At 45.1% G+C, this 22,212-nt stretch overlaps 1 protein-coding gene across 1 annotated transcript in view; it reads right to left on the bottom strand.

The window, feature by feature from the left end:
• Positions 1-21,840, bottom strand: part of LOC119180412 (Ecdysone-induced protein 63F 1) — a 131,345-nt gene extending 109,505 nt beyond the window's left edge. The window contains 2 exon segments of the mRNA XM_037431606.2: positions 21,315-21,334; positions 21,657-21,840. The gene's annotated coding sequence lies outside the window, so the exon portion shown is untranslated.
• Positions 21,841-22,212: the final 372 nt, after the last annotated feature.

The raw sequence follows: 22,212 nt of genomic DNA, 5'->3' as shown, positions 1-22,212 counted from the left end.
ACACACACACACACACACACACACACACACACACACACACACACACACACACACACACACACACACACACACACACACACACACACACACACACACACACACACGCGCGCGCGCGCGCACGCGCACGCACGCACGCACGCACGCACTCACACACACAAAACACATTTACAATCAGAATTTGCACGAATTCACGTAGCTTATCACGCGCAAACTCTTTTTGATTGAGGAGAAAACCTGCGCGCGTTCATCATACATTAAAAGATAAATGTTTCTGATAGAATAACTTACAGATATACCTTGGATTTGATGATTACTAAAAAAAACTAGTAACAAAAAGAAACGCGTAAAATGTTGTCACGTTAAACTCGCAGGGCGTAACCTCCTTGGTTTTAGCAAAGTTTAGCGTGGGTGAGGCCGCAGTGCCTTGAACTAGCGGCAGTGAAAGATGGAAACTGCGAGAAATTGTACTGCCCTCGTTATTCGGTATTTTTCATCATCAGCGTCGTAGGACGGGACGGCTTTAAGCTCTCTTATAGTAGAGTACCTGTAGTACTCTAAATCTTTCTAAACACACGAATCACAGGCCGCAAGAGAGTGCGCTCGTGCCGCTCCTCAAGTCCGGTGGTGCCAGCTCTCATTTAGTCCTTAGAATGTCCGCTGGATGGCGCTACTTCTATATGACGAATATATGATGAAAAGATGCGAGATGACGGTGCTTGGAATGTTCACTAGATGAACGGACGGATGGACAGACGCAAGGACGGACGGACGTACGCATGGACGGTTACAGGGACGGATGCACAGACCGACGGATGGACGAATGGACGCAAGAACGAGCGGACGGACGGAAACGCGGACGGACCGACGGGTAGCTTCCTTGTGTCAATTTTTTGACACAAGGAAGCTACGCACACACGCACACGCACACACACACGCGCACACGCACACACGCACACGCACACACGCACACGCACACACGCACGCACACACACACGCACACACACACGCACACACACACGCACGCACACACGCACGCACACACGCACACACACGCACACACACACGCACACACACGCACACACACACACACACACGCACACACACACACACGCACACACACACACACGCGCACACACACACACACACACACACACACACACACACACAAACGCGCGCGCGCGCGGTGGTGATTTGTTCTCAATTTCGAGTTGGAGATTACTAAAGTTACAAAAATATTAGGGGCGGAGCTTCTTATAGCGGCACCCATTCATCCCTCGTAGCCGTTGTAGTGTGTAACAGGTATAACATTTTGACCTCCAAGGTGGTGCCGGTGAGAGATTTCTTTTGCGCGTTGTTGAACGATAAAAAATGGTGCTCAATGTACATGCCAATGGCTGCTAACGGGGAATGAGAGAAATGAGGTTTCGGCTTTCAGTTAACGCGCACGCTGCGATCTTGATTAGCAGCCATTGGCATGTACATTGAGCACTATCTGACAAGAAAGGGTTGCTACGTTATACTCGCAGGGTGTAACCTCCTTAGTTTTAGAAAGGTTTAGCGGGCGTTGAGCCGCAGTGGCATGAATACGATAAACTAGTATATACCATGAATGAACTCGAGGTGGTTAAAGGTGGGAAGTAGATACGAAGCGCAAGCCGTTCGAAAGTAAAAGCCGAATTTTCCTGTCTCTCATTTCCCATTAGCAGCCATTGGAGTGTTGAATAGATGGACGAACGGACACACAGACAGATGCATGGATGGATGCATGAACGGACACAGGGGCGGTTGCATGGACAAACGCAGGGACGGACGCACGAACAGACGCACGCACGGACGGGCAGATGGATGCATGGACGATCGCACAGACGGACGCATGGACGGACGGAAGCAAGAACGAATGGACGGACGAATGCTTCGTCCCACTCTCCATCATTCCGTAGATGTGCTGCCATTTTTTTATTGCTGCTAAAGTCAGCATAATGCAGAAAGTATGGATGAATGTACAGGAATGTGAGGCGTTAGTTCTCTTCGCAATGCATGTGCTCGACGAAATCAATGTTAAGAAAACATTCGTGCTAAATGGGCCTGGCTTCATCACAACTTGGCATAGACGACGCGATTAGACATTTTTTGAAGTATTACAAATGAATTTAGGACGTTTTCAGTTTACCCACAGCATTTCGATTTACCGAGCAAGTTAAGTATTCCTCTGCAAATAATGTAGCTCATTCGACAGAATCCCGTTTTGGGATAAAGGACGATTTTGACGGATCTGTCTTTCATACACAATCACTTATAATAGTGACAAAAAATTACGCTGCAAACTACAAAATTGTTTCCGGAATTCTGATTTGATTGATTGATTGATATGTGGAGTTTAACGTCCCGAAACCGCCATATGACTATCAGAGACACCGCAGTGGAGGGCTCCGGAAATTGCGACCACCTGGGGTTCTTTTCCGGAAAGCTGAGAAGTCGGTATACTCAATACAGATGTCTCCTCAACAGTCGTCAGGCTTACGCAGTCGCATACGCAGTCGATTTACGCTAACATCTTACTCGACCTACCATCACGTCAGAAACATTATTGCTCACTTCACGTAGGAGCACTGCTGATAGCAATCATTTGCAAAACCAATGCTGGAAGGTTGAAATGAACTGTTTCGATGGCGCACGCCACTTCGCGGCCCACGTAATAACGAAATTCCCTTTGCCTCCGCGACGCAACGATTGGTTTCGCACGTCACGTTCATATACAGATTGATGCTGTTCTGGGGTAATCAACCGCGGGAAAAGTTTGTTCATCAGTTGGCTATCCAAACTAGTACATACAAGCGAGACAGCATAGTTGCTTGGATGTTGTGCGTAGACACTATCTGGAATCAGTGGCAGTTTCTGCAACTAACCTTCAACGTATTTTTCTAGTGAATTGGAGAGCCGAAATTATTCCCCGGAACATGAAGCTAAATAACACGATGAAATATGAGCAACAAGGAAATTCAATGGAACAGATGTGGCGGTATTCTCGCGTGAGCGCATTCGAGATATTTTGCGACACTCGATACTAAGCTAAGCACGCGCCCACACACACAAAAAAAAAAAACACTGCCAGCAGTACCTTGATCATCCGAGACAGATACTAATTATGGAGGCGTCATAATCCCATGTTTTAAAATAATTGCCCGCGAACAACGCTACCTGAAGTGCCAGTACGATATCGTATACGTGTCAGAAGCGTGACATAATTGCGAGGAGTGCTGCAGAGTAATTGTGGTCACCTCGCATTTTTTATCTTTCTGCACATGCATTGTCTTGCTGTGTGGCTACTGTGACCGCGAATCGAACCCACTCAATCGAACTCAAGCAGCGCGACACCATAACAAACCTCATCAAAGCGTGTACGCTGGAGCGCAGGCACTGCGTTAGCGATTCTATGGAAATATAAAAAAAAGTTTAGTGTTTTATTTTTTCACCACGAACGCCATGGATGCTGCTTCCGTCATTTATTTTGAGTGTGAGACAAGCTGGCAGGGAAACGGCGTTCAAGGCGAGTGCGTGATATGTATACACGCGCCACAGCAAGATTTGAGGAGTCCGTGCCGTGACGTCATTCAAGCCTCCCACCAGGCAGCGCCACTCTAACTTCTCGGGGTTATGCCGTGACTGTGCAGTGTGGCCACTTCGCTCTGCCAGAACGGCACTCTGCTGTAGTCTAGACACGTTTTTCACAATGTCTAACAGATGAAACACAGGCACACACACGCGCACGTGTGCGCGCGCGAATGGTACATACTGGTTTTTTATCTAAAGCAAGAGTCGCATGACCTCCGAGATACACGCCGCGCGCTTGCCATTTCGGAGGCCATAAAGTGTATCACAATGTCTCACAGATGGCAGCCCATTATCTAGCGTTTGCTGCTTGCTTGATCAACGCCTCTGGAAAGGCATGATATGTTGTCAGCTAGATTGACATAGTTGTCCATTTTTAGAGCTGTTTGAAAGTTCCTGTGTGTTTTTAGTGGCGATGGCTGTACTTTTCCGGTCTTTTCGGACTTAGCTTGATGGCCTCCCAAATGCGCCTACAAATCACACGTACGGGCTCGTTTTCGTCGTGACACTTGTCGAACGAAATGCGTTAAGGAGACTCCTTCCACTGCATGGCATTTATGTAGTCTTTTTTTTTTTCGAAGCAGTTGCAAGTACCGTCGTAACTTTGTGGTAGGACACCTGCTTGCCACGCGAACAGTCCGGGTCCGATACGCAATGGGACCGAACCTTTTATTCTTTGATTCATTTGGCTTCTGTCTCAATTTTTCGCTCACGGACGATTTTTCGCCACAACCAACGGTGCCGACGCCGACGGCAGAATTTCTGCGACACGAGCTCTGTAACACTATGGAATGGAATGAAAAAACTTTATTTCGGTCCTGCAGGACGCGCTTAGCGCGTAGCGGGCGTCTCCCACGTAGGAACCGACAGGGAGTACCTGGCGGCCGCTTCGTGGGCCTGCTGGACGGCCCATTGCTGGTCGGCGAGAAGTGAGCTCCTGAGGGACCTCTCCCACTTGCTTGAGGTAGAGTCGGGAGGAGTTGTTATACGCTCCCAGAGCATGTGTTCGAGTGTCGCTGTGTGTCCACATGATGGGCATGTGTCGGTGGGGTATGCATCGGGATAATAAATGTGAAGCGTGGCAAGGTTTGGGTACGTGTGCGTCTGTAATAGGCGTAGGGTTAATGCCTGCGGTCGGTTAAGTTTCGGATGTGGGGGTGGAAAAATGCGGCGTTCCAAGTAAAAGTGCTTTGTAATTTCATTGTACGTGATTGGTGCATCCCGATTGGTATCCAACCCAGCAAGATGAGGTTGCCCTGTGGCAGCGCGGTCGGTAAGTGCGCGCGCTGCATCATGGGCGATCTCGTTGAGGTTGGATAGGGCACCCGGCACCTGGCCGAGATGGGCGGGGAACCAGATGACAGTGTGGTGCTTCAGGGCACTTGGGTCCACATTGCGCAGGACGCGTAACGCCTGGAACTCTATCGCGTTGAAAAATTCCGTACATCACGTGTGCCTGAGAATCGACGTTATTCGAAGCATGCGCAGGGAATGTGGCCATGCTGCAATTTTTTTATATTGAGCAACACGCCATGAAATGACGCTAAATATATGTACAAAGGTTGCACGCACATACATATGTTGAAGAGTTGCAGATGTTTACATAACCAGTTGTTCCAATGATGCTAACTGAAACATGCGTATTAGCAGCACCAGAAGCTAATATGAAGCATTCATGCTCGCGAGGATGCTAGCTCTGGACGCTACTACGTAAACCAACTTTAGCGCATGACACCTAACCATAATTGACGGTGACGCCTGTATTAAAGGTGTACATATGTAATGTTTATAACATTGGGTAGGCAGCACTGCAACTACTGCTGACGTTTCGAAAAGACTAGCGTCTGTTTGAAAAGTAGTTCGAGACCTGATGTAGCTCTTGGTAGAATGCTTCATTGCCACGCAGAATGCTTTGGTTCGATTCCAGCTGGAACCCTGACATTTATTCTATGATTTCGCAGGGTCAACGCTACCCATGTCGGGTATTGCTTAACGCTCACGCGTTAAAATATCCCATGTGCGTTCTCGTCGTACCTGCGTAGATACTAAGTGTCCATCAGCTGTGGCACATAACCACTTACCAACGGCACATACCTGCCCGTGCGTATGTGCCACTGTCTTGCGGGAAGTGTTTGACGGCGTACGTGGCGGGATTGCGACATTACTCATGTTTTGACCAGTGAGTCATATGCGTCAAATCATCTTACCCTCTCATGCTAATTTTTGTTCACGCCAAGTTAAGGGGGTGACCACGGGAGCACCCAAACGTAAGCGGCTAGATAGATAGATAGATAGATAGATAGATAGATAGATAGATAGATAGATAGTAGATAGATAGATAGATAGATAGATAGATAGATAGATAGATAGATAGATAGATAGATAGATAGACATGCTCAAAGTCACCGAAGTTCGCTAAGAAATGCTTCGCATTTGAAAGCTACAAGGCAGCTTCGGCCTAGTGGCTCCAAGCCTGCCGGGAGTGCGGTAATGAAGAGCCTCGATGATGATGATAATGATGCCCCAAATATGCCTCGTACCTACTCGTCGGGATTGGTCAAGAATCAATTATATAAACTTTGAGGACTTTGGAGTGACAAAACATCCGAACAAAAAGAGATAGGAACGTACCTAAAAACACAAGGAGTGTAATAATCCCTTTTTGCCATTCCGAACAGACAGTACATCCCTCTTTCATTACTCTTCGTTTTTCGCTTCTTTCCCTTTCTCTTTCTTGTTCTCATTACTTTTTCTTCTGTCTGTTTTGTATAGTTTCAATTTTCTTCTTATTGCTTTTCTTTGATTATTTCTCTATTTCGCGCTTGCTACTTCTTTCACTTTTTTATACCTAGTTGGTGTGGTCATTTTTTCCTAGCAATAGTAGTAATGTCCGCTCATAATATAATAATCAAGGCTCTCGATGAACAAAAGGGAGAAGGCTTCTGCTTTGCACGAGTGCGCTCTCAATATGTTACAGCTGGCTATGCTATGCACGTTGTTTCGCCCGCGTTATTATTGTGATCAAGGTGCTCGAACAACAAGAGAAAGAAGACATCTATCTCTGGCGCGAGCGAGCGCTGCAGCTGGCTACGCCGTATGTGCTTTTTCCTGCTTTACGCCAAGTGACGACGACAGAATACGATCACGGCATGCGACAGCTCGGGCCCTCAAAGTTCTCCGTACGTGAAAAAAACACGACAATGAAGCCGAAACTCCCGGACAACGTTTTGTTTGCTTTCACAACACCTAAATGCACGCTCAGCTTGTCACCGTGCCTGAAATATTCTTTGGCAGTGTTATTCTTCATTGTGTGCAGCTGCAACGGGCGAGCCGAAAACTCGGCTCACATCTCTCATTGTCTTGCTTGAGCGAGTGGTATGTAACGACAGCCGGGGAACCTCCCGCTGTTTCCGTTGTTTCTCTCGTATTTCGCGGGAAGGAAGCACGCGGCTACATTGCCAGGTTTTTCTTCCAGCGATGTGTCAGTACGTCTTGCTCGGTGCTTTTCGAAACGAACAATAGGAGAGAAATGCCGAAGCTTGCACGAAGCCGCGCAAGCTTCTTAACAGCGAAAAAGGACACTTCTGAAGATTAAGCTCGTTGCTTCTAAGTATTTTCTAGACCTTGGTATTTCTTTCTGGGTTTCTTCAGGTCTTCACTGGGCTTAGCTTAGTGGTGTTAGGTTGAATCTACGTTTATTCTCAGAGTAGAGAGGTTTAACAAGCGACAGTCATATACATGACCCGCGCACGTCCTCGTTGGCATAGGCCTTCCAGCGTTACGCGGCCAGCCACAGTTGCCTTTCCTCTTCTCTTCGTATAGTCTCTGCATTCTCTCGTAGGTGGGACCTTCGGTTTGAAGCCGTTGATTCGCAGCCATTTGTTGTTAGACTAATTGCTGCCTTCGTCAGTTTTACTGAATCAATGGGGAGTATTGAGAAAGAGTGAGAGAGAGAAATAAATTCAGAGAAAGGCAAGGAAGTCATCGTGAACTGTAGGACATGGTTTGCTACCCTGCATTAAGGGGGGGGGGGGTCTTGGGCAAGAAAGATGAGAAATAAAGTAAAGTGAAAATATGAAAAAAAGAGAGAGTGGGGGTGTTATAGCCTATTCAATAGGCCCCTACCCCGCAAAAAGTTCGATAAGGCCTTCACTGATTCTTCTTGCGAAGACAGATTGTGTCGGATTTCGAGCACTGGCTGCTCTGACAAGGGTCTGTCGTCAAGGCGGGCTAAGGCAGCAGCTAGCGGCAGTCTATGCGCGTTGTAGCGAGGGCAGTGACAGAAAACGTGCTCAATCACTTCATCGAATGATCTCAAGCAGCACTGTCTAGATTCTTTAACTTCTATGGCCCAAAATCTTTCATGGTGATGATAGATTTTTTGTGCGGGGTGAATGTGGAACCATTGCTAAGGAGCGGTCAAAAATCAGCAAAATAAGCAGCTGATCCTCAAAGCAGCTGCTCCTCAAAACCAGCTGATCCTCAGCGATGAGTATAAGCATTTACACACGCAGCATCGATTATGACAGCTATATAACTGGTGGCCGCATTCGTTTCAGGTTTATTCGAGAACCGAGTTTAAACTTGCGTACTCAAGGACGACGTATGATCTTGAAGCAATCTAGAATGCTCCCACAGATTTTAGTGCCATTGCACAAAGAAGTGTCTAATCATTTAATAAGGCGGTAAAAAATACGCACGGAAAGGAGCGTGAGTGGGAATAGATTATTCACGCGGTTAGCGGGTCTCGGTGTGGGCATATGACGACACTTGCGGCAGTCCCCTTGAGTGATTTGCGAACGGGTGAGCATCTACATACCGCGCGTGGTTTACATATTTTTTTCATTTTATTCATAGAGATCATACAAGGTTATGCCCCAGATCAGCGAAAACAATTTGCATAGATTACATTCACAACGCGCGATCAAGATTAGGCGGTGAATAGAAGGATGCTCACACTAGTGTGTACGTGTGCGTGTGCGTGCGTGCGTGCGTGCGTGTGTGTGTGTGTGTGTGTGTGTGTGTGTGTGTGTGTGTGTGTGTGTGTTTAACTGAAGGCATAGTGCTGCAAACGTATGTCTAGTGCTTTGAAATGATAATTAGTCCGTCACGGCAATGCAGTCGTGACGGCGCGTGGCTGTTGACCCAAAGGTCTCGGGTTTGATTTCGGCTGTGGCGTTCGCTTTTCAATGGAGGTGTAAATAGAGACCAGTGTACTGTGCACGTGCACGTTAAAGAAACCCAGGTGGGTGAAATTACCAGAGCCCTCCACTACGCTGCCTCCTATAATCACGTGCTGGTTTCGGGACGCAGAATGCCAGATAACAGTACTGTATATCTCGCAGCCGGGTGGTTAGGGTCATATTTCAAGGTTAAGTGGTGTATGCAAACAAGATAAGGACACCGAAAAGACAGAACAGGGACAGGCACAAACTTTCAACTGAGCTGTGTTAATCGTCACCCTTCAATTCATTCATTTGCGCACAACAGCTTACCTTAAAATATTATTACTGAAACGGTAATCAGAGCGTAGGTTCAGTCCAATGCAAGTTGCAGTGAAATGTAAGAAATGAAATGTGACATGTAAAATACAATCTGCAAACGTGTCTCAAATCTAAACTAAAGTGCATGAAAGTATTAACGGAGTCCATGATAATCAAATGAAACGTGAATTACCTGTGAATCCAATGTGAAAGTGAATACAAAGAATCGTAATGTGAATTAAGAGTGGATGATTTTCAAGCTCTATAAATCGAACTAAAGGTGAATCAAAAGAGAATGAACAGCCGGGCGACCAAGTGACAACCCGTGGAACTAGTGGTGATGTCTGGGTGATCGGAAGAAAATAATTAATGAAAAGTGACAGTGCAGTCGGCAGAATATGGCAACGTCATTTAATTAGTGCTCAGATAGAGCACACATTTTGAACTGCGTTGTCCTTTGCGCTAGCTGAAGGGACTTCAGTTTTTGTTTTGTAAACTATTCTGAGCTTATATGTAGTGATGAACTCACAAGAAAAATTAAGTATTCGTATTCCAGTTGAAGCCTTATCAAGTGAGTATAACTAACTCACTTTGAAAACATCCGAAACCTGCCCCGAAACCTTAAAAAAAGTTAGTTATAGGGCCCATATTATGGATGCCTACCACGAATCATTTTATATGTATGCGCACTTAATGCACGCACGAGTTTCAAGAAGCTTCCTTGCAAGTGAGTCAAGCAAATTACAAATAAAGAAATACTGAGCTACGGAATGAAATCATTTTTCAGTGGCAAGTTAGGCCGGCAGTACCCTGAGAACCATGACGAAATGGAGTTGCTTGACTTGTGATGTGGTATCATGCAGAAGTTATGCATGAAGAGCAGGTGTGACTGAGGTCAATTAAAGCCCACATCAGTTAGGAAGACAGATATGGCGAAAAAAAAAAGCAAGGTTGTAAAGTTACTATACCCTAAAGTTCCTACGCCGTGTGTCTGAATCTCCCGATTCCAATTTCCTATTCCGCGAACTTGGGCATTGAATTCACTTGGTCTTATGGCATTAGGGCTGCCTTCGAGTGGTATGCAATAGGGATTAATATACTCAGAGAGGCTTCAAATGGAAGCCGTATGAACCAAATGGCATTGAATTTCACCGGTACTCGTGAACGCTCTTCTTGGAACACAGGGCTCTCAGTTCGGTGCATAATAAGGAACTTTGAATGAGTATTTTTTTTATTTGTAGCCATTTCAGGAGCAGAAAAAGACTTCGAAAGCTAATCACGAAAGCATTGGCACCTACTGCGCGTCGACTCTACTGAAGAAAAAAAAAAAACAAGATGGACAGATGGGATGAAATGTATCGCACGAAAGTCCATAGCTCGGCTTAAAACTGACGTTTATTAGTGAGGTACAGCTATCGAAGTATGAGAGTCCCATCGCTTATGCCTTGCCATTATCATGGGCGAAACTCCTCAGGCTCACATTCCTCCGTCACCGCCGTCACCATCACAGCCGTCATCGTCATCGTCGAAGTTCAACAGGCGCGCGCTCTTCACAGAAGGCTCGTGTTGCGCCACGTGTGCCGCACGCTCACTGTAGTTCAGTCGTTCCTGCCCCCGAGCGTAACAGACTGTCTACCCACCCGCTCTCCACCCTACCGCTTTCATGAAAGCCAGCAGCGAGATCAGGTCGCTTGCGTTCCATTTGTAAGAAATTTCTCTAATTGACTGTATTCGTACACGAAGCAGCTATTCGTTTCAGTGATAGTATCTGGAGTTTTAAGCGCCAGCATCGCGATTTCATTATGAGGCAAGTCATAGTGGAAGGCTCCGGAAATTTCCACCATCCACCATCTTAACGTTCACTGACACTGCACAGATCATAAACCTCTGGCGTTTCACCTCAAGCGAAATTAAACTTCCGTGGCGGGAACTGAACCTGAAACCTTCAGGTGAGCAGCCAAAGACTAACCCCTATATATTGTATCATGAGGATTGTGAATAAGAAAGAGAGAAGTGCATGCATTACATTATTCACATAGCTGCTGTTGCTTCCACAGGATGGATGACAATATCCCGTCCGCTACGTTTCACGTTTTTTGTCTTCTCGTAGCAGCCTGTTACTTCAAGGCACACTCGCTCGCTCACAATACATAGTAACAATACAGTGATGCGAACGTCGTACTTGGCGAGGATTAATACGAGGACAGCATGTTAGCTGTGCGAGGAATTGTCGGAAAATAACAGAAATTCCGAGTCATCAAACTTTCTCACAGCTGTACATAGAGTAAAACTTCAGGGCGAGCTGATTTGCTCTCTAAAGCTAAATTGGTAAATTGGACAAACACATTCGCTTTTCCGTGTTTTTCCCTATTGTTTCATAGTGCGACAATTGAGCATAGCGAGTTAACTTCATCTTGAGAAATTTTTTTTCACGCACAGCTTTTGAAAACTAAAGCCCATTGGGGACCAAACACGTGGCTCATATTTTAATTGCTTTTATGGATGTCATTCATAGTGAAAATAACTAAACAAGGGTTGTTTTGGCTACGGCTAAACAAAAAACAATTATACCGGAGCCTCTTCTTTTTTTCGGGAAGCAGGTCTCCTTATTAGAGGGGGAGGCACCCTCTTATATGTTCATTTTGGGCAGGGTTATTGTGGGGGCGGGCATGAGCCAACTGTGCTACCCCCTGGTTACTCGAAATTTCCGGAAGGTCAAGTTTCAGGCAAAGTTTCATTCATATTTCGGCTCGCTTGCGAAATTTTATATTTTAAAACGCTGCACACTTTCGAAACGATGTTTTTTTAACCCTAAAGACTGTCACTTGCCACACACACCCCAGGCTACGATGCGGCGTTGAAAGTTTATGGACTCGGTACAGACAGAGAAAAAAAAAAATAACTGCGTAGTGTATTCTGCTCTCATATGGAAGAACTGTTTTTGTTGTCCGGAATTCCACTTTCTGAGTACTGGCGCCTATTCAGACAACTGCGTGTTTGTGTACGCTCGCGATTTCTAAACACGCTTAGGAAAACCAACATTTACGCAGTGTCTTCTGGCTCAATCTAATATCCGAGATGCACCACCCCTAAATCTCAGTTTTTCACTTACCAAATTATATCAGACTGGTGATTGGTCATATATGGACACTAATATATATTTGCACGCACCATAGAAGCGTTATTAGGAACTGCAACGTTCACTTATTTGTCTAAAAAGTAACGAAAACATTGCATTGAGCAATCAATATCCTCATAACTCCTAGCCAATTTCGGGCACACGACAGAACGAAGGTCTATTCCACATGATCTTCAATACACCCTATCCCGCGTGAGCTTATTCTATTTTATCCATGAAAACTTCATGATTCCGTAACTTCATCGAACTCTTTGTCATCCCTGACTGCGTTCCCTATTGCTTGGTAAAAGTTCTCGTGTTCTAGCCGTCAGACAACCCACCGTCGGCTCTGCGCGTTACGAGACGAGTTCAGGAGCATTTATTTTTTCCCGCTTGATGTCAACTAGAATACCCACCCGCCAGCCCTTTTTGTTTGATGACACCATTATGCCATCCCCTTATCAGGTGTTACACCTTTCAGTTTCAGTTCTGTTGTAAGGCAGTACAAAAGGCACGCGCTAGACGTGCTCTCCTGATGATGATGATGATGATGATGATGATGGTGATGATGATGATGATTATATCTTTACTGAGGCTGATACACACTCAGAGGAATCGGCCAAGGATTGATTATATGAATTGTGTAGGCCTTTCAAGTAGACACACAAAAGGACTTGAGAGAATTGCAGAGAACAGAGAAAAAGACTGAAAGAAAAAGCAAGAGAAACGAGGCTCCTCCGCAGTTCCTGCGGGCTTGTCCACACAAGAGGAAGCTCTCTGCAATAGTTCTTTTTTATTCTTTGTGTATTGTACCAGCGTATTTGTTTACCATGAGAAAAAAAATCACAGCATATCCACAGGGTGAATGATGACGAGTGGGCGAAGCTTCTGAGAGAATCATCGGTAAAAACGTGAATCTTCCGCGTGTAATTCACCCAGTCGACCATCGTGTAAAGACAAGATGAGAAACGCTGTATGTGTATATATAGAAATCAACTTTTATTTGTTCTTAGAGATGATAGATGGCTTGCGATGTCCCTTCATTATGACGGCTTCATGGTCCGTGAAACGAAAGGTGAGCGGTTCCTGTATAGGTTTTAGTGGAAAATTTGCAAATACTAGGTCAATGCATGTTCCTCCAATCGTAGTTGGTTTCATATGGTCATACAATATACATCTGAGTGCATATCTAGAAGCCACATGGTGGATAAGCCAATTATTTGTCGTGTCTGCGATATCAACGTTGAAATCACCGACGTGTACGAACGGTGCATTCTTGTGCTAAGTTTAAATTTTACCACAGACAAGCATAATCAACTACAAGTACCGCCATCTAGTTTCACATCTAAGTACCACCACCAGTGGCTACGTACAACATAAACAACAAACCCCATGGGATGTACAGACCCATGCCCTAAGAAGCTTCACCCCTAAAGATTCAGGAAATAAAGTGTTCCTTGAAGCAACATCATGTTTTCTCAGTTACGTCGATTGCAGTAAAGAAAAAAAAAGCGGATACAGGTATGCTGAAAGTGCAGTGCATCACTAACGTATACGGAAAGCCAAAGCTAGATCAGTCAAGCGAAAAAGGCGCCATAGCAGCCCTTGTGGGGCTTCGTATCGACTTGATTCCAACCCTTTTGAGAGTGAAGAACTGCCAGACAGTACAGACTCGTGGACAAAATACTGCCAAAAGGCTTTCACACGTGTCAGGACCAAAACAGAGTCAAGGTCGGCGCCGGAACCAAAGGTTAGTGTTGTCGGCCTTCGATCTCCTATAGCGTACGCTTTCCGCACGGTGAACTAAAAGGGAGGCGGGGTCGGAAGGGGAAGGGTAGTGAAATGCGGGGGCACCCGTGTCCCTGTACCTTCCGTCCCGGGCTGTGGTTCGCATGCTTCGTACGGCTTGAAAAAACGAGGGCGTGAACTGCACCGCTTATCGGCACTGTCGAGCTGGCGAGTGCGGGTTGTATATATCGGAGACAAAGACGTGACCAGCATTGGCGATTGTCTAAAAGCTATAGTACTGTGGGTGGCCTCTTAAAATGCCCTACATGAAAGCGAGGGGTAGTGGAAGGGAGCTTCGTTAGGCAAGGGAATATATTGTTACAAGGCAACTGGCTAGCGCTGGAACATGGTAAGGACATACAGAGAAGGTAAACATTGTGACACATGGGTGCTTATTTGTGATTCATTTTAGTCGATGACGTGGCCCTCTGGAACACCTTGACTAGGTGCATTCAGGCGTGAGGTCGAGCATGCTGGTACTGCCGAGGCGTTACACGAGGGCCTATGCAGCGAAAGGTGTTGAATCGCAACATAAATATTAACATACAGCTAGGTGCAATGTAAGCCAGTTTGATTCATTAAGGGTGATTAACCGCATCTCTAACTAGCATCCTACGATAAGGGTACTATGACAAACAAAAACACCCACGTCTTGAGCGTTTCAGAACTTCAAAACACCTACGACATGATTTTTTGGGTTTGTCAAAACACCCTTATTGTAGGGTGTAAGTAATAGACACGGAAAGCACCCTTATGGGTGCGAACTTGTTTACAGTGTGCGCAGCTGGCGTCACACGTTTTGCTGCAATCCACATGCAACTTTGATGGATGCGGACGCCTCTTTTTCGCAATGGGTCGTCTTGTGAGAAAAGTTACGTTCTTAAAACAAGATATTTTCAAGGCTCATGCTTACACGTCATAAACGCCTAGCTTTATTGAAATAAAATGTTGGGTAGTCATCTGTTTCATTCGTATTGTTCTTATGCCTGTCCATATTCTACATAATGTCGTTTTTCTTGATCTTTCTTGGCTTTTTTTTTCCTACGCAGCAAAAACTTCTCGCACTTTGAAAATAAAATAAGAACACGCATATCTTAACGCCGCCTTACGAATGCACGTTGCTGTGTTGCTTGATAAGCGACTTCGTGATAATTGCACGCCACGCTTGCTTCAGCGTATTATTTCACAGGTGTTGCAGCTGGGGCTTGACAAATTTAATTTACTAGCGCCTCTGAACGCCTTGCGCAAGCTCTGGCTTTCTGTACGGTGACATACAATGTTGTTTACCCTGGCGATTTGTTTCATCTTAGAATAGGAAGACGACAGAACGAAAGTAGGACCACATGGACCAAAGTAAGACCACATAACTGAGCTTTGTTCTATATACCTTTTTCATTGCGAAAGCGTCGAGGTTTTAGTTATTAGCAATATAACACACATCAACTATAGCAGTCATCGGGCCAAACGAAACTTATAATAGCTCATTGGTATTTGCTAGCGCTTTTTCTTACACCAATGATGTCAGCGTATATGATTACCTACGTACTTCATATTTGACATTATTTTTCTCGTTACCTAATGCACACCTAAATTACACAAGCTTAGAATAAACAAATTTGTATATATTTTGAAGCGAGAACGAATCATACTGCCATTTCACCAAATACTTTCTCGGATTTGCGACCGGCTGCAGTAAGACAGTATCAATAATTCGTATTTAACGGAATGCCATATTACATCATGCCGAAATATATTGGAGTAAGCTGTTGTGTTAGCGTTTTTTTATTATTTACGACATTGCTAATATAAATGTTCCTAACACTCAAAGTGTTTTTACTTGTTGTATTTTTTGACATTGTGGTCGGAAATGCTTTGTCCCATTTTGGCTTTGGGTACAGAACCTACACCTTCAGCATCTTGGCACGTGTTGTTCATAAATCTATATCTCCTGTACTTTTGTGCAACTCGTGAAGCATATAGCGTTGCAAACTGACGCAGTGTTGGACCTTGTGCTTTTCATAATTCTTCAAGTGATCCCATTACTGTTGCATCACTGCGTGAGCGTGCCATTGAAGAATCTGTGAAGAAATATAAATACCGGTGTATCGTTAAACAGCATCATTTTATTGGGATTCTTGCTGCGCGATTATTATGAGGAAGATCATTTTCTGTTGCTGTAAGTTGGAGAAAAAACACAAACTTATGTCATGTTGTGCCATTTCCCTCCACAGTGAAATATGTGGTAAAATATGCGGAGCTGCAAAATATGCTGGCCAGGACATTAGACAATTTCAGAAAATTAAATGGGGACAAGCGACTACTTTCCAGCGAGATAATGTTCAAAAACAACGCAATCGCTGTAAAATGTCAAATATTTATTCGTCCAATTGTGGCCAATTGAGTTGGGCAGGTTGGTACCGCATCTGGTATTATGCTCGCTGAACTAAACAACTCTCGCGCATGGCAGTCACAAGTGATACTTCGCAATTCAGATCGCACTGATTCCTTTCGCGCGCATGTTAGCGATTTCTTTCTTATCTTTTACGTGTGGTTCGCAAATGCGAATATAGGCTGATACAGAAAAGTGGTGGCTCCGTATAAGCCAAGCATTGGTGCGCACTTGCTTTGCTATAGGTTGCTGTAAATTAATAAATGGACCTGTTAAGAGTATACTGGTATGTATGGCACTTTCAGGAGGCTCCCAGAAACAAACATGGGAGGCAAAGTGTATCTTGGTAGCCCGCGCAAGGCCTCGCGAGTGTGTTGTTAACTTCCACTTACAAGTGTTGTAAAATGTGCGTCTCAGTAGAACAGTGGCTACAGGGCGCTTGGCTGCTGATTCGAAGGTCGCGGCTTCAATCCCTGCCTTGGCGGTCGCGTCTCGAGGTCCAAGTACTGTGCGATATCGGTGCGCCATTAAGGAACACCAGATGGTCAAATTCGGTGCAGCCCTCCACTGCGGGGTGTCTCATAATGATGTCGCAGTTTTGGGACGTAAAATGCGAGATAATATTAGAAGTGCGGAATGTATAGGTAGCCTTCCCTGGTGGGGCTTCCCGTTAGCCTCCGCAGTGGCAGTTGACCCCGCAGAAAGAAGAGTTTCCACTGTCCTCTTTCTTCTTGTCACATCAATGCCAGCAACAGAAAAAAGATGTCAAAGAAGAAGGGCAACCGTAATTCTGTTATTTTTTCTATGTCTTCACGTCGGTTTCTCGCTGCCAAGAATTTGAAGATCGAGCGTCTCGTTCACTCTTCTCCCTTGTTATGTCGTACTCGGTGTGTCTCGAGAAAAAGGGGCTTTTTTTTTTGTCTTGACACTCTGGCTTGTTTCAGAAAGTCAACAAAAGAACGAGGACACTGAGATGTTTTCACAATTTATCTCATAGCAACAAAACAAATAAACAACCAACAAATGCGGTCACGTGTACTCATCGGAGGCCAGGTCACAAACGGTCGGGCAGTTATTCGCGCCAGCTCCCCCAAAGGCGTCGCCCGGCTAAGGACGTTCCGAAGATATGTGGCAGAAAACTGCGGTTGGTGGGGTGGCCGTATAAAAACGCACATAACCGCCTCACCTATTCGCAGACGTGTTTTAGCACGCACCTGTACCCCTCCCGTGAGGTATAGGGGTTCATAAATGTATACACGGCCTGTCTGCTCCTATATATAAACGTGGGTGGGAGTTATATGGAGAGTCGTATCACAAGCTCGGTGTGCCGTGCGTATTTTCAGAGTGACCCCGCAGCGGAAGAGGGGGGGGGGGGGGGTTAGTGAAGCCAAGAGTGTTTCGAAAGCGCGAGGCCAGGCGCGTTTGTAGTTGCCTCATTGCGCGCTTGTTTACGCCCGGCAAACGGGGAGCGACAAACGCTGATCTGCTGGTTCGTCTCCGCATGCAGAAGGAGAGAAGAGTGTCGTTCGTCTTATTGCCGACGAAACTGCAGTCAGTGCATTATTCGTTTGTGTGCAGTGGAAACTCGTTTAGTATGGGAAACAAAACGTGCCAAGCTGCGCAGACGGGGATAAAGTGAGGCGCAAACAACTTATAGAAGACGACCTTGCCTTCCTCGAGTGGTGTGCGAAGATATTTAATGCCGGCAATGTTTGAATACGTTCATCGAAGACAGCGCTCTGCATTCTCTCTGGCCGAGTGCTACACAAGGGATCTGTATATGCCGCGGGCTCGAAGCTTCACAGCGGGAGAAACCGACATAATAAAGAGCACAGGGAGCAGTTAATTGCGACCGCAAGTGTTGCCGCTTTTTAACGAGATATCCCGCAGAGGAACGTCCTCTCATCGCCAAAGTTTCTAGGGGCAGGTGATCGTCAACCGGGGGCTAAGTGGGGCTGTTCTCTTTGGAACAAAAAGGCTCCGTCTTTGGCTCTGACTGCACCGTTATTTTTTTTTCTGTTGCATATCGTTAAACTCCGAGCTGATTTAACAAAGAACAACCAATCGGGCTGAAAACAAAAGTTGCTGAACTGCTTTTCAAGTGGGAAAAGACACATTAGGTACCACATATGTTTGAAGATTTACAAGCGGATGCTTGTATACAAGAAACATCACAGAAAGCATCCCACTAAATTTATTTGGAAAATGAAAATGAATTATTAACACTGATTTATGGGGAAATATAGCAAAAGGCCTTTACTTCGTCAAATACTTTATGACAAAGAATATATACTAATCATTTTTTCAATAAATTTGATAACACTTACTTTAGAAATGTATGGTGCTCTCAATGCATGCAGTAACAATTTTGTATATACTGTGAAAATAAATAAATTATGACTGTGCTCCAAAAGGGAGTATATAGATTTTATAAACTGCATATACAGCATATTTGTAATCTACTATAATTTGATCTATACGTGCTATTGCAGCTTCTTTTATTGTTTTGATGTTTAAAGGTTCTTGCGAGGAGTAGCCATTAATTAGGGGTGTACTTTGAGCTTGAGGTTTTCAGCCATGACACGAGTACATGAAAAAGACATTGTACACGTGGTTTGGTACAAAGGGAAAGAAAAGCTGCATGTCACAGCTTGACTAGCCCTTTCACTCAGAAATAAAATGTCTTACAAACTAACAAAATATTGCAGGCAGCGAAAATGAACAACACAAAACGAACGTGCATGTGCACCATGACAGCAAATAATAAAAAAGGGAACTCTGAAATACATACAATATTATTCATAACGAAGCAATGTATGAATGAATGGAACTGTGAAATCGATACAGAAATCATCCAACGTGCATAAGCAACACAATCAGCATATCCAATTTTACTTATCTGTTTCAAACAATTAATGCAAATTATCAGTTGCTAATTTCTATTTTTTATCACAATTGGAAGACGGTAATGTAGCGTTTCAAATACCTAGTGCGAGGACATGGTGAATCAGTACAGTAAAGTCTTACTTTTAGAGCAATTAGTTGTGGAGAATTTGCCACAGTCCAGGCATATATTTTATTTAGTATTTCATTAGCAGAAACACTGAGGTAATCAGCAGTTTCTCCAGAAAAAAAAATATATACATTTGTGTCGTCCGCATAGGTTACGTAATCCACAGAGCTTTCAACACGTACAGTACCATTCATAAAAATACTAAAATAGCGGTCCCAAAATGCTATTTCGAGGTGCACCATTCCTAGCGCGTACCTGTACTACGTGTATTCGAGGTACATCATAGGTAGTTTTTTGTTAAAGCTAAGACTGCACTACGAACGTCGCGAAGGAGAAGTTTTCTGGCATAATATCATGGTTTATTCGATCGAATGCTTTGGAGAAATCCAGGAACATTGCTAGCGTAATTTTGCTTGCTTCTGTATATTTTAGAATCGATTCCACCGCAGCGGTGGCTGCATGGCAAGAGCGTCTGCTTCTAAGGCGGGAGGTGTCAGGTTCGATTCCCTGTACCGACAGGGAAGCCACCGGTTTTTTCTCAATGGCTAGAGGAGTCCACCGACCTGGCGCTCGATTGTTTCTGGGTACTCATCTCGAAAGATATTCCATAAGGTTTGGCGAAGGCCTCCGACGTACCTTAACCCACCACAGCCTTGGTGAAATAGTTAAGCATCCGCCACTGCTTTGGGAGGGAGAGAATTGCTGCCGTCAAGTACCAACTGGTTAAGTTGGTGGAAGCGCATTTGCGGCCTAATGCTCGGCGGAATGAAGTTGTAGTCACTTGGGAGGGGACCCACCCCGAAGGAAATTGGCGGCATGGGACCGCGACACCTAAAATTAAAGTTATCCTCTTTTTTTTTTTTTGCAAATGTGTAAATGCTATTTGATGGTACACTTTCAAAATATGCATCTTCTCGCCTTACAAATTTGAAATAGCGCAGTTTTTTTACATATTGGTGGTGTAATCATCATTGAACTGCATGTTTTTGACTTGAATGGTTGCTTTTTTTTTGTACGCAGTCACAATACTGTGCCTTTTCAGTTTAAAACCGATTACCTGAAGGACAAAACAGAGGTGTGATAATTTCCATAGCACGGCATAATATTAATGCATTTCACTAATTTTCCACGTAGAAGAAAAGCAAAATAAATTTCGTGCAGCACATTTGCAGTATACAGCAATATCTGCGCGGAATGTGCTTGAACGGAAACTTCTGCTATTAATTTTACTCTCGATCCAACTCATTGCCGAACTATAGTGTATGCGTGCATGTGCAAACGGGACCATAATTTCTAGTATAAAAGAATAAAAAAAAAAAGATTCTCCTATTCGAGACAGACTTTTCGAAGTTCACCTGCATTGAAAAACAAGAAGTTATCACACTTGCTTCACGTAATATAATCTTATTTGCATACATAAAGATAATGGCCGTATACACGAAAACGTTATGGAACACGACTCCCCAGAGGATCGACAAATATACGCGACTGTACACTACAATTTCTTGATTAATTGTTATACTGACAAATTAAGCTCGATAGAAAGTTTCGGTCTAAAGCCCAATATACGTCTTTATATTTGCCGATATTCATGACTTCGTTTCAAATTGCTATATTTGTTGACACGTTATGTGATAGAAGATGGTGAGAAGACAGTTACGGTAATGAACTAGAAACATGCAAACCTAATGACAAATAAAATGAGAATAAGACGTAGAAACTTCTTCGGAGTCGTGAGTAGCCCCACTCACTTGCAGCCAGTAATTTCACTGCTTAATGAATTTGAATATCTCTTGCGGGCCCACTAAAAAAAAAAAAAAAACTAGGTTTCACATACAAGCATTGAATGCACAGTTGTAGCTCGATGCAAGAATACAATGTCACGAGGAAAAAAGGACAATGAACTTTGCTCACCCGTCCTGTTTCTTCTCAATCTTGATTGATGGGGAGGGACGAAAACCACAGGTAGAATTAGCGAGAGACCGTCACTCGCGCACAGGTGGACACCGCAAAACACGCACTAGATATTACCGAGGACACTTCACAGTGGGACTAATAACGATTGGCTTGCACGTGCAGGAAAGAAACGAAACTGCTGCGTCACGACGAACAGAGGGGTGAGGTCGGGCGTGCTTGGCGGCGAAGCTAACCCGGGTGACTAGGGTGCTTTGAGTGCAGGGCTGAGAACGAAAAATAGAAGAATAAAAGAACAGCTACGAGGGGTTGGATGGTTGGTTGCGCTCAAAACAGAAGCACCTTGGAGCAGACCGTGAAACAGCAGACGACCCTCCGCAAGAGGCGGCCCACGGCGCCCGAGCACAGGGAGAAGCAGACGCACACGCTGAAGCAGACGACCGCCGCCGAACAGGCGATCAGCGCGAAGGGAAGAGGCGGCGACGTGTCGTCCGCAATGATTGCGGCGCCTTGGCGGCGGTTTACAGCAGCGCGTTATTCTTCTTCGCGTTTTCTTTCTGGGCGCGTTTCTCAAACCTCGCGCCCGTGAATCGCGCGCGCACAAAGAGACACGCTGAGCGAAGAGCTTCTTCTAATAACGCGTGCCGCGCATCGGGGGCGGTTTCGCTCGGCTGGCCCGGGATAGGTTTCGGTTTTGAGTTGCGGGGAGAAACCCGGGGTTCACCGCCAGACTGGGCGCCGCGTACGAGCCGTCCAAAAGTAGCGGACGACGGGATGGCGGAGTTGGTTGGTGTGTGTGGGGGAGGGGGCACTGATGGAAAGAGGGAAAATGGGGGAAGAGTTTGGGCCTGGAATATATACAGGGCACAGTGTTGGGAAGAAGCAGACCAGGGTTCCG

Source organism: Rhipicephalus microplus, chromosome 7 (genome assembly GCF_043290135.1).
Source record: "Rhipicephalus microplus isolate Deutch F79 chromosome 7, USDA_Rmic, whole genome shotgun sequence".
Lineage (NCBI taxonomy): Eukaryota > Metazoa > Arthropoda > Arachnida > Ixodida > Ixodidae > Rhipicephalus > Rhipicephalus microplus.
Note: the sequence above shows the minus strand (reverse complement) of the source record. Positions and strands in the feature narration are given on the sequence as shown.